Raw genomic sequence first — 16,334 nt, 5'->3', positions numbered from 1 at the left:
AAGCTCTTGGTACTGAGGCCCCTCAGGACCACCGCGTTGGCACACTTAGCCTGGCCATTGCTCCTCGGGTGGACCACCGAAGCGTAACATATCTGCCTTCCAACTTTAGCACAATATGACTTGAAAAGATTGCTTGTGAACTGCGAGCCATTGTCGGTGATGATGCGGTTGGGGACACCAAACCGGCTCACGAGGCCCTTGATGAACTTGACGGCTTATCCCACGGGGATGGTGCGCACTGGCTCCACTTCCGCCCACTTGGTGAACTTGTCGATGGTGACGTAGAGGTAGTGGTGGCCCCCGGGCGCCCTGGGGAAAGGGCACAATATGTCCAGCCCCCAGACCGCGAAGGGCCACTAGAGCGGAATGGTCTGGAGCCCCTGCGCCGGCTGATGGATCTGCTTGGCATGAAACTGGCAGGCCTCACAGGACCAAACCAGCTCGGTGGCGTCGTGGAGCGCCGTAGGCTAGTAGAACCCGTTGCAGAACTGTAAGTGCATCTAGTGCCACCCCTAGTTGGTTTTGGAGTATTGACGACAAACGTGGTTGAGGGACTAATGTGTTTGTGAGAATTTCAGGATAACACAGATAGTAGTCCCTCATTGATTCAGTTTACCTACCAGAGATGACCCCTAAAAATGTATGAAGACATTGAAGACAATGGTGGTTTGTGAAGACATTCACGTCGAAGATAATGACGATCAGGACATTCACTTGAAGACTATGGAGTGCGAAGACATAGTTTCTTTCGTAGGTTCCTTTTCTTCTTTCTTGAGTCACAGGAACCACCGTACTGTAAGTCAAATGACTGAAGTGATGCTCAACCAAAATCCTATGTCTTCGAGCGAAGACAATGAGAGCAAATCTTATTCAGAGTTGGATGAGTCAGCTTTGCTTGTAGCCCAAGCCAGGTTGCCGCGTGTGTTTAAAATCCGACCATTGGACACGTATCGGTTCCTTAGTGACCCAGTGTCATTTCGGACATATCAGGTCGGGTTGTCTCCTGGCTATAAATAGCCCGCCCCCTACACCATAAATTGGTGGCTGCTCAGAGTTAGTGCACGGCTTTTGTCGTTCGAGAGCAACCCACCTTCGAAGCCTTTGAGAGAGATCCTTGCGAGGACAAAGCCCAAAACACCCAGAGCCAAAGAGTGTTAGGCATCACTGAAGTCTTTCTGTCCGTGTGACCTGAAGACTTGTTACACTGAGGACTGTGCATCCTCCAGCCGGTTAGGCGTCACGTTCTGAGGATCCAAGAGTCATTGTGGATTGCCCGTGAACGGAGTCTGTGAAGGTTTGGAAGTCTACCTTGAAGACTTACCAGAGTGATAGGGCGAGGACTGGGTGTCCTTAGCTCTAGGGGAATTAGATGAAGACACAGTCTTCTGAGTTCAATCTCAGTCCCCCTAACCAGACGTACAGTTGTCACACCAACTGGAACTGGTCTACCAAATCCCTGTCTTCACCAAGCAACTGGTTCTATCCCCTACCCTCCTTACTTTTCAGTTTGTCTTCGTGAAGTCATTGCTTGCTTGCCTGATCCATTTGACTTCACTGTGTGAAGACTTGTAATTGTTTGGCTTCGTACTGTCTTCCATTCTGATCCTTTCTTCCTAGCTGTTGTTAGTCTTCGAGCGTTCACTGTATTGCTTTCTTGACTATTGCTTGTCTAGTGTAGTTTATCTTCCGCTGCATATCATACCGGTTCAGATTTACAGTTTGTCTTCAAAGACCTCGTGTTTTGAAGACTTCCATAAAAATGGCCTATTCACCCCCTCTAGTCGATAACTAGCACATTCAGGAACACCTTTCCCACGAGGGTGCGTGCCGACGAATGATGCCCGCAATCTCCCCCGTGGATATCTACCAACAGCTCGTGCCCTTGATCTTCTGGAATGCACCTCAACGAGACGTCGTTGGGGTGCCTTCGGTACAACTTGCCATCCCGCAAGTAGTAGGCGGTGGCCTGGCGGGCCACGCGCTCCGCGTCCTCTTCCTTCTCAGGTAGAGCGCCACGGAGTAAGTACGCCTCGAACTCCTGGGTCCAGCTGCCCACCTGAGGCTCCATCGCCAGGAGCAGGCGGGCCCCCGTGGTAGGGCCGCAAGCGAGGGCGCCCGTTGGTGGCACGAGGGGCAACTCTTCCTGATGCATCACCGTCCCTGATGTCGGGGGTGTGGCTGATGGCCTAAAGAGCCTTTCCTCGAAGACGCCAGGGCTCTGGGGCTCACGGCGCGATGCCCGCTTGGCGATGTTATCTGCTTCCTTGTTCGCGCCCCTCGGGACATGCTACAATTCCAAGCCCAAGAATTGTTTCTCAATTTTGTGTACCTCCTCCTGGTATGCCTCCATGTGCTCGTCCTTTGGCTTGTACTCCTTGTTGGAGAAGTTGACAAGGAGCTGGCAATCGCCCTTGATGGTGAGGTGTTTGACCCCTAGGGCGGCCACGGCATTGAGCCCAGCGATCAAGCCCTCATACTCCGTGATGTTGTTGGAGACCTTCTCGCTGTGTTGGAAGCATAGCTGGACGGCATAGTAGAGCTTCTCGTTGGTCGGGGAGACGAGCACGACCCTGGCTCCTGCGCCTCGCCGTGCGAAGGCTCCATCGAAGTGCATGACCCAGCCATCGGGCGCCTCATCGCCCGGCACCAAGGACTAATCCTCGCGCAGCCCCTGGTCGCACGAGCGCTGCTCCCTTGATCACCCTGGCCACTCTGCCACGAAGTCGGCGAGCGCCGCTCCCTTGATCACCCTGGCCGTGCTGAACTCCATCTGGAAGGTCTGCAGCTCGATGTTCCACTCGGCGACTCTGCCAGTGGCGTTAGGGTTGTGCAAGATCCTCTCGAGGGGGTATGCGGATACGACCTTAATGGGGTGGCCCTAGAAATAGTGGCGCAACTTCCTTGAGGCGACTAGGAGTGCGAGGAGGAGCTTCTGCTGCATAGGGTAACGCGTGCGCTTGTCCCGGAGCACTGTGCTGATGAAGTACACCGGGTGTTCGACGAGGCGTAGAGCATCGGCGGAGTCTCGCTCCGCGCAAGGTGCGCGGGGCTTGGGGATCTTGTCGGAGGCCTTAGGGGCAGAGCCCTCAGGAGCGCCGTCCTGAGGCGACGAGGACTCGGAAGGCTTTGCGGTCCCGCGCAGGTCGCGGAGCTCCCCTCGAGGGTCACTGCGCTCCTCTCGAATTGCTACGAGCGCAGCGCTGGCCGAATGCGGGGTGGCCGCTACGTAAAGCACCATAGGCTCGCGAGAGCGGGGCACAACCATGATGGGCGGGCTCGTGAGGTACCTCTTGAGGTCCTGGAAGGCCGCCTCCGCCTCAGGGGTCCATTCGAAGGGGCCCTTCCTCTTCATCAACTTGAAGAACGGCAGCGCGCGCTCGCCCAGCTTGGATATGAAGCGCCCCAAGGAGGTCACACATCCTGCCAGCTTCTGCATTTCCTTGAGGGTTTCGGGCGGGCACATCTTCTCGATAGCCTTGACCTTCTCTGGGTTCGCTTCTATCCCTCGGTGCGAGACAAGGAATCCGAGCAGCTTGCCGGACGGAACCCCGAAAACACACTTCTTGGGGTTAAGCCTGAGGTTTACCCTGCGCAGGTTGGCGAACGTTTCCTCCAGGTCCTCGATCAGAGTTGTTGCCTTGCACGATTTGACCACGATGCCGTCGACGTAAGCCTCCGCATTCTTCCCCAGCTGCAACCCAGCGCGATGCGCATGAGCCGCTGGAAGGTGGCGCCGGCGCTCCTCGGCCCGAAGGGCATGCAGGTGTGGCAGTACACGCCGCATGGCGAGATGAAGGCCGTCTTCCCGACATCTTCGGCCGCCATCTTGATCTGGTGGTAGCCCGAGAACGCATCCAAGAAACACAACAGGTCACACTCCAAGGTAGAGTCCACAATTTGATCGATACGCGGGAGTGGAAAGGGGTCCTGAGGGCAAGCTTAGTTGAGGCTGGTGAAGTCAACGCACGTACGCTCCTGACCGCCCTTCTTGGGTGGGCACAACGACGGGGTTGGCGAGCCACTCTAGATGCCGCACCTCACATATGACCCCTGTGTCTTGTAACTTGCGCACTTCTTGGACGATGAACGCCTGCTTTTCTTGCGCCTGCCGCCTTGCCTTTTGCTTTACGGGGCGGGCACCGAGGCACACCGCCAGCTGGTGTTCGATTACCCCTCTCGGGACGCCGACCAGATCGGACACCTTCCATGCGAACACATCTTTGTTTGCTCGGAGGAAATGGATGAGCGCCTGCTCCTGGTCCGCGGGCAAGCCGATGCCGATGGTGAAAGTGGGGCCCGGGTTGTCATCGTCGACGGGCACCCTCTTCGTCTCGGCACGGTCTTGCGAGAACAGCTGCTTCTTCTTCGCAGGCGCGGTCTCAGGAGCCCCCGTGGCATCCTCGTCGCCCGGACGCAAGGCCGTCGCGGCCCTGTAGACGAGCTTGAGCTCCCGAACCGCATCTCTCTTATCTCCGGTCACGGTGATGACACCACAGCTGCCCGACATCTTGATGATGTTGTAGCCTGGGTGAGTCGTTGCCATGAACTTAGCGAGTGGGGTACCCCAAGATGGCATTGTAAGGGAGGTCGAAGCGGGCCACGTCGAAGTCGATGAGCTCGGTGCGGTAATTGTTGCGCTTGCCGAAGGTGACGTGAAGGCGCACTTGCCCCAAGGGAGTGGCAGAGCTGCTGGTCACCTCGGAGAATGGCTTGGTGGGCATGAGCTGGTCGAAGGGCACCTGGAGCGTATCGAACGTCTCAATGGAAAGAACATTGAGCCCGGCGCCGCCGTCAATGAGTCTTGGTGACGGAGACGTTGCTGATGGTGGGCGTTCAGAGCATGGGGAGCGAGCCGACGGCGGCCATAGATCCTGGGTGATCCCTATGGTCGAAGGTGATGGCGACCTCACGCCGCGCGCGGCTCCGCGGGGTCTCAGGGTGGTGTCGGGCGGCGATCGCCTGGCGGAGGAGCTGTTTGGCGTGGCGATCGGACATAGGTGCTTGTGACCCGCCGAGGATGCACGCGACCGCGTGGGGATTTGGGGCCACGAAGTGGGCGATGAATTGCACGCAAAGCTCCCCCACGAGGATACTGAAGCCTCCGGGAGGGCATGGATCCAAGAATGGGGAGCCTCCATGAGGGCTATAGGGAGTCAGTTTACCACGGCCTTCTCGTCGCCGCCTGCTGCCAAGATACCCTGCTCGTACAACTGGAGAAACTCCTCCGGATCAGCCGTGCCGTCATACCGCGGGGGCAACACCGGCCTGAACCTTACCGGCCAGCAAACCCGACGCAGGTCTGGAGTGAAGGCAAGGCAACCCGCTGTGACGTCGGGAAAGACGGGACGAGCTGCGAGGCGGACGACGTCGGCCATGGGGGCGACGAAGCGGGGACGAAGCGGAGCTGGAAGGAGGATCTCGACACGCCCCATACTTGGCACGCCAAATGTCGTAATCGAAACTCCGCGGACCCAAAAAGGTTCGAACTCTAGGGCGTGTGCGAAGATCTAAACCAGCTCCGGCCTCAGGCTCATCGCCTCACGGTCTTGGCCTCGTCGAGTTCGTGCGAGCGGGGAAGAAAATAAACACGGAGATTTACCCAGGTTCGGGCCACCTTGCGGTGTGAAACCCTACTCCTGCTTTGTGGTGGATTGGCCTCACGAGGAGGTTGAGGATGAACTAGTACAGTGGATGAGCTGCCTCGCGAGGGCTCTGGGAATGAAGGTGGGATGGATCTGATGCCTCTCTACGATGGAGACTAGCCTATACTTATAGTGGCCTTACTCCTCTTCCCTCATAGCTTAGGCGGGAAGGGATCCACAATGGCCAATTTGAAAGGGGACAAGTAGTACATCTTATCCTGACAAAAGGTGGTCTTCGCCTACAAAGCTTCTGGTCGTGACGCAGAGGTGGGCTCGGTGATGACATCCGTCCTGTCGAGCTCGTGGTCTTGGTCTTGTTGCACTGGAATGTAAACCTTTGGGGGATTCCTTGGGAACCCACGTACGTCCTTGCCTCCTTGGCACCAAAGAGGAAACTGTCCTCCTCTGCGCCCGCTGGCGCCCGCCTGGCCTTGATCGTCATGGCTTACCTCATCGAGAGCCTCGTGAGGCTGGATACCTGCACAGAAGTCTCCACCCCTCGGGAGGCAGGCTCGGGGAGTTGCCCCTCGGGAGGTCTTGGCGTCGTCCGCCTCGCGAGGGTCTTGTCTTGGGGCTCTTGCAGCTGGGGCGTACCGGGCCGTTGGTGATGCCACGTCGTGCGCCGCAGGCAGGCAAGTCTAGGTACCCCCGATCCTAGAACGTCGACAGAGTGGTGCCATGGTCATGAGCAAGTCCACAATGCAAACGGGGTAGTTATGCAAATAAGTCATGTTGGCAAGTCAATTATTAAAACCCCATATCGTGACATCCATCTCAACAAAATCTTACATTGTCCAACCATTGAAAAAAATCTACTCTCTGTTCATTGTATTGCTCTTGATAGTCATGTCTTTCTTGAATTTCACCCATTCTTTTTTTATCAAGGATCAGGCCACGAAGAGAATTCTCTACCGAGGTAGATGCGTGGATGGACTTTACCCGTTGATTTCTCCAGTTAGCAGATTCAATAAACAAGTTTGTAGTGCCATTAAAATCTCATTAGAAAGATGGCATGATAGATTAGGCCACCCCTCCTTTCCAATTGTTCAGCAAGTACTTAGCAAAAATAAACTCCCAGTTGTCGGTGAGCACAATCCAGAAACTATTTGTGATTCCTGTCAGCGAGCTAAAAGTCATCAATTGCCTTATCCAATTTCCACTAGTGTTTCTGTCAAACCTTTACAACTCATTTTTTCTGATGTTTGGGGTCCAACCCTCTCGTCTGTTGGTAGACATACATACAATTTTAGTTTCATTTCAAGTATTCCATAATTTTCAAGCTCTTGTTGAGAGAAAGTTTGATGCTAAGATAATTGTTGTCCAATCTGATTGGGGTGGTGAATATGAGAAGTTAAATTCTTTTTTCAGCAATTAGGGATTTCTCATCATGTGTCATGCCCACATGCTCATCAGAAGAATGGATCTGCAGAGAGAAAACATAGACACATTGTTGCAGTGGGTTTAGCTCTTCTTGCAGCTGCCTCTATGCCACTAAAATTCTTTGATGAAGTTTTTCTTACTGTTGTTCATCTTATCAATATCTTGCCTAGTCGTGTCATTAAAAATGAAACTCCTACACAATGACTTTTGCATGTCAAACCAGATTACACTCCCCTTCGTGTCTTTGGGAGTGCATGTTGGCCTAACCTTCACCCCTATAATAATCGCAAACTCATGTTTCGTTCTAAACAGTGTGTTTTTATTGGCTATAGTGCACAACACAAAGGAGTCAAATGTCTTGATGTATCTACTGGCCGTGACAACATCTCTCGTGACGTTGTCTTTGCTGAAACAAAAATCCTTTTGAACAACTTCATCCTAATGTCAGCGCTCTCCGTCGCAAAGAAATTCTTCTCCTTTCGTCACATCTTTCTAGCATTGATAATGGGGTTGAAAATAATTGTTCTAACCCATCATTGACTAACCCTGCCCCCCAGCTTGGTGGTTCCTTTTTTCTTGTGCAGAAATTGGTGAAAATTCGCTGGCAAATGAAGCGGTACGGCATCTTTTTATGTGCCCGCCTCCTGGCACAGAAATCTTCTGTCACATCTTTCTGGCATTGATAATGGGGTTGAAAATAATTGTTCTAACCCATCATTGACTAACCCTGCCCCCCAGCTTGGTGGTTCACTTTTTTTCTCGTGCAGAAATTGGTGAAAATTCGCTGGCAAATGAAGCAGTACGACGTCTCTATGTGCCTACTTCCTGCACATAAATCTTGGGCGAATCCGCGTCGGGATTGACCCCTGAGCCGTGTGCCACGCAATCCTCCCAGGATCCCCAGCAGGTGACAGGCGTGCCAGGCAAGGGCGATCCGCCTGCGTCGGACTCCACGCACCAGATGCCACAGCCGCTCGCCAATCTAGGTTCCCCACGAGGCGCGTGGGGCCGGACCGTCTCCACTTGTCTGCGCCTGGTTCGGCCCCTGCATCCACCCCGCCGACCGCGCGGTACGCGCCGGTTCCCCACGTCTACGTCAGGCAGCTCCGCATGCAGCTGCCGACGCGCCAACCGGGCCCGACTCGGGCACGGGATCTGATCCGGCCCGCGCGCTCAGATCTTTTGTGGCCTCGCCTTTGTCTTCATCAGCAACCTCTGCCGCAGAGGATCCGGCTTCGGGATCCACACCTGTCCGGCTGTCTCCTAGTGCAATGGGATCTGCTACAGCCATGCAGTCTGGATCTTCTGCGCCCGAAGCCACTGCTGAAATTTCTCCACCGCGCACACGTCTCCAACGGGGGCTAATTACTCGTCTCAATTACAAAACTAAATATGGCTTGGCATGTTCAGCAGGTGGTGAACCCAAAACATTGAGTGAAGCACTCCCGATGGAAAAAGGCAATGGAGGAGTACTTGGCATTGCTGAAAAATAATGCGTGGCATTTGGTTCCTCGGCATGAAGGTAAAGATTTGATTGATTGCAAATGGGTCTATAGGATGAAAAGAAAATCTGATGGCACAATTGATCGTTATAAGGCAAGATTAGTAGCAAAAGGATTTAAGCAAAGATATGGCATTGACTATGAGGACACTTTTAGTCCAGTTGTAAAAGTTGCAACCATTCGTCTTGTGTTATCCATTGTTGTTTCCAGGGGATGGAGTCTCGGACAACTAGATATGCGAAACGTGTTCCTTCATGGTGTTCTGGAAGAGGAGGTTTACGTGAAACAACCTCCTGGGTTTGAAAACAAGGATGCACCCTTTCATGTCTGCAAGCTTGATAAGGCCTTGTATGGGTTAAAGCAAGCACCCAGAGGATAACAAAATTGCAGAAACTTGGGTTTGCTCCATCAAAGTCTGATACATCTCTGTTTATCTACAACAAGTTGCAGACATCTATATGTGTTCTCATATATGTTGATGATATCATTGTAACTAGTTCTTCTAGTGCGGCCGTAACAGCATTGCTTAAGGATTTAAGTTCTGAATTTGCTCTCAAGGATTTAGGTGATCTGCATTTTTTCTTGGGCATTGAAGTTAAGAAAACTAAGAGTGGTATTCATTTGTCACAAGAAAAGTATGCATCTGACTTGTTAAGCAGGGTTGGCATGCAAAACTGCAAATCATCACCAATACCACTGTCCAGTTCAAAATCCATGTCTTTGGCAGAAGGGGAACCCCTGAGTCAGGAGGATGTCACCAGTTACATAAGTATAGTTCGTGGACTTCAGTACTTGACTCTCACCGGACCTGACATTTCATTTGCAATTAACGAAGTATGACAGCTTCTTCATGCACCCACTACAGTCATTGGACATCAGTTAAGCGAGTCTTGAGGTATGTTAAGAATACAATGACAGTTAGTTTCACATTTAACATGTCTTCCTCTACTCTTGTGAGTGCATTCTCTGATGCAGACCGGGCTAGCTGTGTAGATGACAGAAGGTCCACTGGTGGGTGTACTATATTTTTTGGTCCTAACCTAATTTTGTGGTGTGCAAAGAAACCGGCAACAATTTCCAGGTCAAGTACAGAAGCAGAATATAAGTCATTGGCAAATGCAACCGCTGAAGTTATTTGGGTTCAGCCTATGCCAAAAGATTTTGGGGTTGCCCAAGTGCAATCTCCTTGTCTTTGGTGTGACAATCTTGGAGCAACATATTTATCTGCTAACCCAGTTTTTCATGCCAGAACCAAGCATATTGAAATTGATTTTCATTTTGTAAGAGAGCGAGTCGCCAACAAACAATTGGAGATCAGGTTCATTCCCTCCAAAGATCAACTTGCAGATGGCTTCACTAAAGCTTTGCCTACTAGAAGTTCTAAAGAATTTAGGCGTAATCTCAACTTGGTAGCGTTGTGATTATAAGGGTGTGTTGGAGATATTTTGTACTACGTGACATGACAGCCTTGAGCTTGTCTCTCACGTATAGAATCAGGAGTAGTAAGAGATATTTCATTTATCTTTCTATCTCTTTATCCCTCCATGTATTCCTCCTCACGGTTCAACAACCGTAGCCCTCTGTAATCCTACGAGACCCAAAGTCTCAACCTATCAATAGATACTTCGCGGGCACCCATGTATGGGTGTTGAGTTGCTTCCACCAAATCCAACATTATAAAGTTGTGCAAGTTAGATATCTGAGCATGCTGGATGAAATCGAGCACCTCAGCGCTTGCTGGATGAAATTGAGCATCCCGGCGCTTGCTGAAAGAATCCATTGCTACAGTTGTGTCTGATGATATGATTGTGCGACCTGCTTACCAGTTTTGGAACTCCTTTTAGTATAACTATACTAATCATTCATCAATTTTATGTTTGCACATGAATCGTCAGCAATGGACTCGGACTTGTCACGCCAAATATTCCCCGCATGTCCTCAAACACAATGTAGACAAGACAAAGCATGGTTTCTGGTTCCTACATTTGGGTGACAAACGGAAGGATTTTTTAGAAAGAAAAAAAAGGCCTTTTGGGGAGTAAGGGCATGTGCAACAGTTTAGACGACTGCTGTCTATAGCCTCTGTCCATGTCAGATTTAGTCTGCAGTACAGACATCTTCTACAATGCATTGTTAGTGGTCTGTATAAGCCATGAAATTACAGAAAAAACTTCAACGAATCCTCAAAGGAAAAACGGTTGGTTGCAGACATCCATCGTACAACGGGAGAAAGGCTGTCGTTAGGGAGCGATTTTCGTGTGTTTCACCGATCGGTAATTATACAGACGGCCGGTTTCTCTCTGATCTTTCTCTTTCATCCACATAAACCAAATTCCTACGTGGGTCTTATTACAGACAGCTGACTCAACCCCGTTGTACATGCCCTAAATATAGCTACGTTGTGAATGTTGGTTTTTGATCCTTAGATCAAATCACCCAGAATATCACACACGTAGTGCAAAGCTAGCTAGATGAACGTCTAGCCGGCGACTTACGTACGTGTACGTAGCTTCCGTACGTGAGCAAGCTAGGGCTCTATTTATTTGATCAGACTCGGCAAGAGCAGCGAACGAAACAACAAGAAGGAAACTGATTTTGGTGATAGCTACAGGAGCGTGTCGCTCCTGGGCTTTTTCTTTGTATTACTTTTTTCATTGTTACAGCTTACAGGGGCTGGGTACATGTATATATAGCAGGCAGGCGAGCTAATTACATGACCGAGACGTATAGGATGTCTAATCCTAGTAGGACTACCAATCCTAGACGGACTTGGATACAAGCACGTTCCGTGCAAGTTAAGTCGTGCTTAACTCTAACATTCACCCCCTTAAGCACGACATCCTCGGTGCGACCTGGATCCCAAATGCGATGACTACTACTCATAGGAAATATCCTTGGCATTGCTTTTACCGTTCTTCGTAGCATTTCAGGGACCGTCTTTGTTGTCGTCGGCTCGTCCGTAGCTTGACGCCAGCACTCCTCCTTGGTCGCGTCTTCAACCTTCACCTGTTCTTCGGTGCTTGGTAGACTGTCTTTTGGATCATCAAGGGGACATCTTTTGAACTTGAGCGTGACCAAAATTCGGTCTAACTTTGAGTTCCAAGCTCTTGGCGCTTGCTTCACGTAAAGTGCCTTCTTGAGCTTGTAAACTTTCTCTTCTTCTCCTTTCTTCTCGTAGCCGAGGGGTTGTTCCACGTACACTTCTTCTGTGAGGTTACCGTTGAGGAAAGTGGATTTAACATCCATATAATGAACCTTCCAATCCTCTTGTGCTGCCAAAGCTAGGAGCACTCTCACCGTCTCAACTCGAGCAACCGGTGCGAACACCTCCTCATAGTTAACTCCTTGACGTTGTACGTAGCCCTTTGCAACGAGTCTTGCCTTGTACTTCACAATGGCACCCTTCGTGTCCTTCTTTAACTTGTAAACCCACTTCAAACCTATGGCCTTTTGGTTCGGAGGTCGCGTTACCAAAGTCCATGTGCCATTGCACTCGATCGCCTTCATCTCCTCATCCATGGCGTGCATCCAACTTGAACTTTTGCTCGCCTCTACGAAGTTCGCTGGCTCCTCAACTCCGAGTAAACACAAATCGGAGTACTCAAGCATAACTGGCTTTGCGTACTTGTAGACTTTCTTGAGGGTCTTGTAGCGATGAGGCCCGGAAGAATCTGTCGTGGCTTGCGAAGGGGGCGACACAAATTGTGTCGGTGTCGATGCACTTGAGGAAGACCGTTGAGTCTCGGGCATGGTAGATGTCGGGTCGTTGGCATCCGCGTCGGCGGCGTAGTCATCGTGATCGTGACCATCATCTTGATTGTCATCATCACTATGCGCCTCGTTGTCGATGTCGTTGCCGAGATCTCTACCCGTGTCTTGCGCGTCGTTGTCGCTATCACCTTGCGACCCATGCGCGTCGTCGTTGGTGTCGGCACCATGGTGATCACTGCCATTGCGGTCACCTTGGTTGTGCGTCTTGCCAACCACCTGGACATCCTCCCCTGCATCATCATCAGTTGGAAATTTAACTATGAATATGTTACCGTTTGGAGCATCGTCGGCTGCTGCGCTCCAATTCCACGCTTGGTTTTCTTCAAACACAACGTCGCGTGAAATTCGTAGACGCTTGGTTCGTGGATCGTAGAAGCGGTATGCCTTGGTACCGGAACTCCTCTCGTATCCGATGAACACCATCTTGGTGCTACGATCAGCAAGCTTTGGGAGATGCGGCTCCGCCGTCTTCACATGCGCCACGCACCCGAACGTCCGTAGATGAGACACATTCGGCTTACGTCCGTAAATTGCTTCATACGGAGTCTTGCCGATCACCGCCTTCGTTGGATCCCGATTGAGAAGATAGACTGCCGTCGAGACAGCTTCTCCCCAAAATGTCCCCGGCAAGTTCTTGCTTTTGAGTAAACTTCTCGCCATGTCAACGACAGTTCGATTGCGCCTTTCAACAACCCCGTTCTGCTGTGGCGTATAAGGTGCCATGAGGAACCTTTTTATGCCAATCTTCTCGCAGTAGTCATTGAACTCGTTCGACGTAAACTCTCCACTGCGATCTGTCCATAGAGCGCGAACCTTCAGCTTGTGTTCCATCTCCGTTGCAGCCTTGAGCTTCTTGAACGCTTCAAACGCCTCATCTTTAGATTGTAGGAGAACGACCCACATGTATCTTGAGTAGTCATCTACCACAAGGAAGAAGTACTTCTTTCCTCCATGAGTTGCTGGGGTGATAGGGCCACATAGATCACCATGGAGCAGCTCGAGTGCATCACTTGCACGATAGGTAGACTGAGCAGGGAACGGCCTGCGGTGCTGTTTTCCAACCAAGCACCCATCACATACTCGATCAACATGGTCGATAAACGGCATCCCAGATACCATCTCCATCTTCGACATCTTCTTCAAGGCGTAGAAGTTAACGTGTCCAAATCTAGCATGCCATAACCACGAATCATCATCACTCTTGGCGAACCAACACTCTGGTTGAGATTGATCAAAGTTGAGAATATAGAGCCCGTTCCGCGTGCGATTCACACGCGCTAGCACGTTTCGGAGGTTGTCGAGGATCGTCATCACTCCATTCTCGATATCCACCTTGCATCCATTCTCGTCAAGTTTCCCGACAGAGATGATGTTGTTGCGAAGCCGTGGGATGTAGTACACTCCGGTGAGTATGCGATGTTCTCCTGTGAGACCCTCAAAGAGGACAGAACCTGCCCGCAAATCTCCACATTTGAACCATCACTGAATTTGACCGAGCCTTGAACATCATATTCTAGCTCGAGGAACTTCTCCTTGCACCCCGTCATGTGGTTACTGGCACCCGTGTCTAGATACCATGACACGTTCTGGCTTCCGGATAACTTTGGTGTAACTTTTTTCTCATGAAGTAGCACCTTCCGGTTTGGTTTCACAACCACTGTTTGGACGAGATCGCAAACTTTAGACATCAGAAGACCTGGACGTTGGTCTTCCTGCTTCGCCAAATTTGCCTTGATCTCCCGCTTGTTAGGCTCCACGAGATCACAAACTTCGGCCATCAGAAGACCTGGACATGCATCTTCCTGCTTCGCCAAATTTGCCTTGATCTCCCTCTTGTTAGGCTCCGGACAATCCTTCGCAAAGTGACCCATCTCGTTGCAGTTATAGCACTTGATCTCGGACATGTCCAAGTTCCGTGGTTCTGCTCTTTAGATCGGTCCGCCTTACCACGACCTTGTGGATTGCCATTTCCTTTGCCTTCTTCGGTTTGTCCGCCGCGCTTCGCGTTGCTTGAGTCTTCGCCAATGTTGCGCCTTCCTTTTCTACTTGGGGACTCCCAATCTGCGCGCGAGTACATGAGTTGGTCACTACCTCCTCCGTTGCCTTTTCGACAGCCACGAGCATTCTCTTCCCATGTCCGCAAGCGTCCGAATGCCTCCGTTATGGTCATGTCGTCGATGTCGTAAAGCTGCTCGAGCGTGCCGATGATGTACGTGAATTTATCAGACACCGAACTAAAAAACTTCTCCACGATCTCGGTCTCCTTGAGCTTTGCACCAAGCGCGCGGATCTCTCCCACCAATGTAGTCAGACGCATGGCATAGTCATTCACCGATTCTGTTTCCTCCATCTGCAACTTGTGAAATTGGCGCTTCAGCACTTGTGCCCGAGCCTTGGTGACGCGATCTTCTCCGATCCTCATCTCTTTGAGTGCGTTCCACGCCTCTCTTGCTGTCTCGAACTCCGCCAATGTCATCAGCACGGAATCCGGCACAGACTGGGCTATGGCAGCCATGGCACCTTCGTCGCACTCCTCGTCGACGTCGTCGTCCGTGATGGCCTCCCACACTCGAAGGGTTCGGAGAATGATCTTCATATCCACCGCCCACACGCCGTAGTTGGCGTCGGTGAGCATCGGGTACTGGATGGGGATGTTGCGATGCGCCTGCACGTTGGCGCTGCCTGTTCCGCCACCACTGGTTGCTGACTTGCCGCCCTTCTTCACCTTGTCGCCGTTCTTGTTCGTCTTGAAACCGCCGTTGCCGGACTTGTTCGCCTTGGAACCGCCGTTGCCGGACTTGACTGACTCAGCGTCGCTATCCATCATCGTAGATCGTAGATCGTCGAGTCTCTAGATACCAATTGTTGGTTTTTGATCCTTAGATCAAATCACCCAGAATCTCACACACGTAGTGCAAAGCTAGCTAGATGAACGTCTAGCCGGCGACTTACGTACATGTACGTAGCTTCCATACGTGAGCAAGCTAGGGCTCTATTTATTCGATCAGACTCGGCGAGACTCACGTAGCAGCGAACGAAACAACAGGAAGGAAACTGATTTTGGTGATAGCTATAGGAGCGCGTCGCTCCTGGGCTTTTTCTTTGTATTACTTTTTTCGTTGTTACAGCTTACAGGGGCTGGGTACATGTATATATAGCAGGCAGGCTAGCTAATTACATGACCGAGACGTATAGGATATCTAATCCTAGTAGGACTACCAATCCTAGATGGACTTGGATACAAGCACGTTCCGTACAAGTTAAGTCGTGCTTAAGGGTCCATGTCAGCACCCCTGACGGAGAAGCCCCACCAACAGACGCGGCCCAGCACAGACAGGCGCGGCCCAACCGCGCCTGCAAGCCCAATAGCAAGTACCTCGGCCCTGAATGGAAGACGGCCCAGCCCAGGACTACCACCACTACTTAAGCGCATCTCACTCACAAGCGAGGGCATCCAGTGGATCCCTGAACCCGGCGGCGGCGGCTACCTGACCTAGTTCATCCCGCAAGAACACTACCCTCCTCTTGTAATTCGATCTGTACCAGCTACTACTTCAGAGAGTTGTAATAGATCGATCCCTCTAGTTGCTACTACATCCTGTCCCTCACATCTGGTATCAGAGACATCCACCACCTCTTCCTCGCGTTCTATCTGGCGCAGTTCATCCACACCCGGAGCTCGCACCTGGCCAGGCAACAACTTGCCGCGATGGATCCGGCCATCAAGGCGTTTTTGGACAAGATCGACGCCACTCTGGAGGCGAACACGGCGGCGAGCAAGGTGACCAACGCCAAGATCGATGATCTGCTCTCTTGGCGCCCTGATCTGGAGCATCGGGTAGCGGATCTGAGCGGTGCGGTGGCGGTTCTTCAACAGGTGCGGCCCGCGCCACAGAAGGAGGGCGGCGACAACCACTCGGGCACCGCTCCTCTGCAGCAGCCTGCGACGCTCGGGGCCCTTCCAGACTCCGCAGCCGGCGCGGTGGATCTCTTCCATGGGTCTGATGACCGTGGCGTTGCAAATCAACAATGGGAGCCG

This window comes from Triticum dicoccoides, chromosome 4B, assembly GCF_002162155.2.
Source record: "Triticum dicoccoides isolate Atlit2015 ecotype Zavitan chromosome 4B, WEW_v2.0, whole genome shotgun sequence".
In the NCBI taxonomy this organism is placed as follows: domain Eukaryota; kingdom Viridiplantae; phylum Streptophyta; class Magnoliopsida; order Poales; family Poaceae; genus Triticum; species Triticum dicoccoides.
This window is presented reverse-complemented; position numbering follows the sequence as displayed.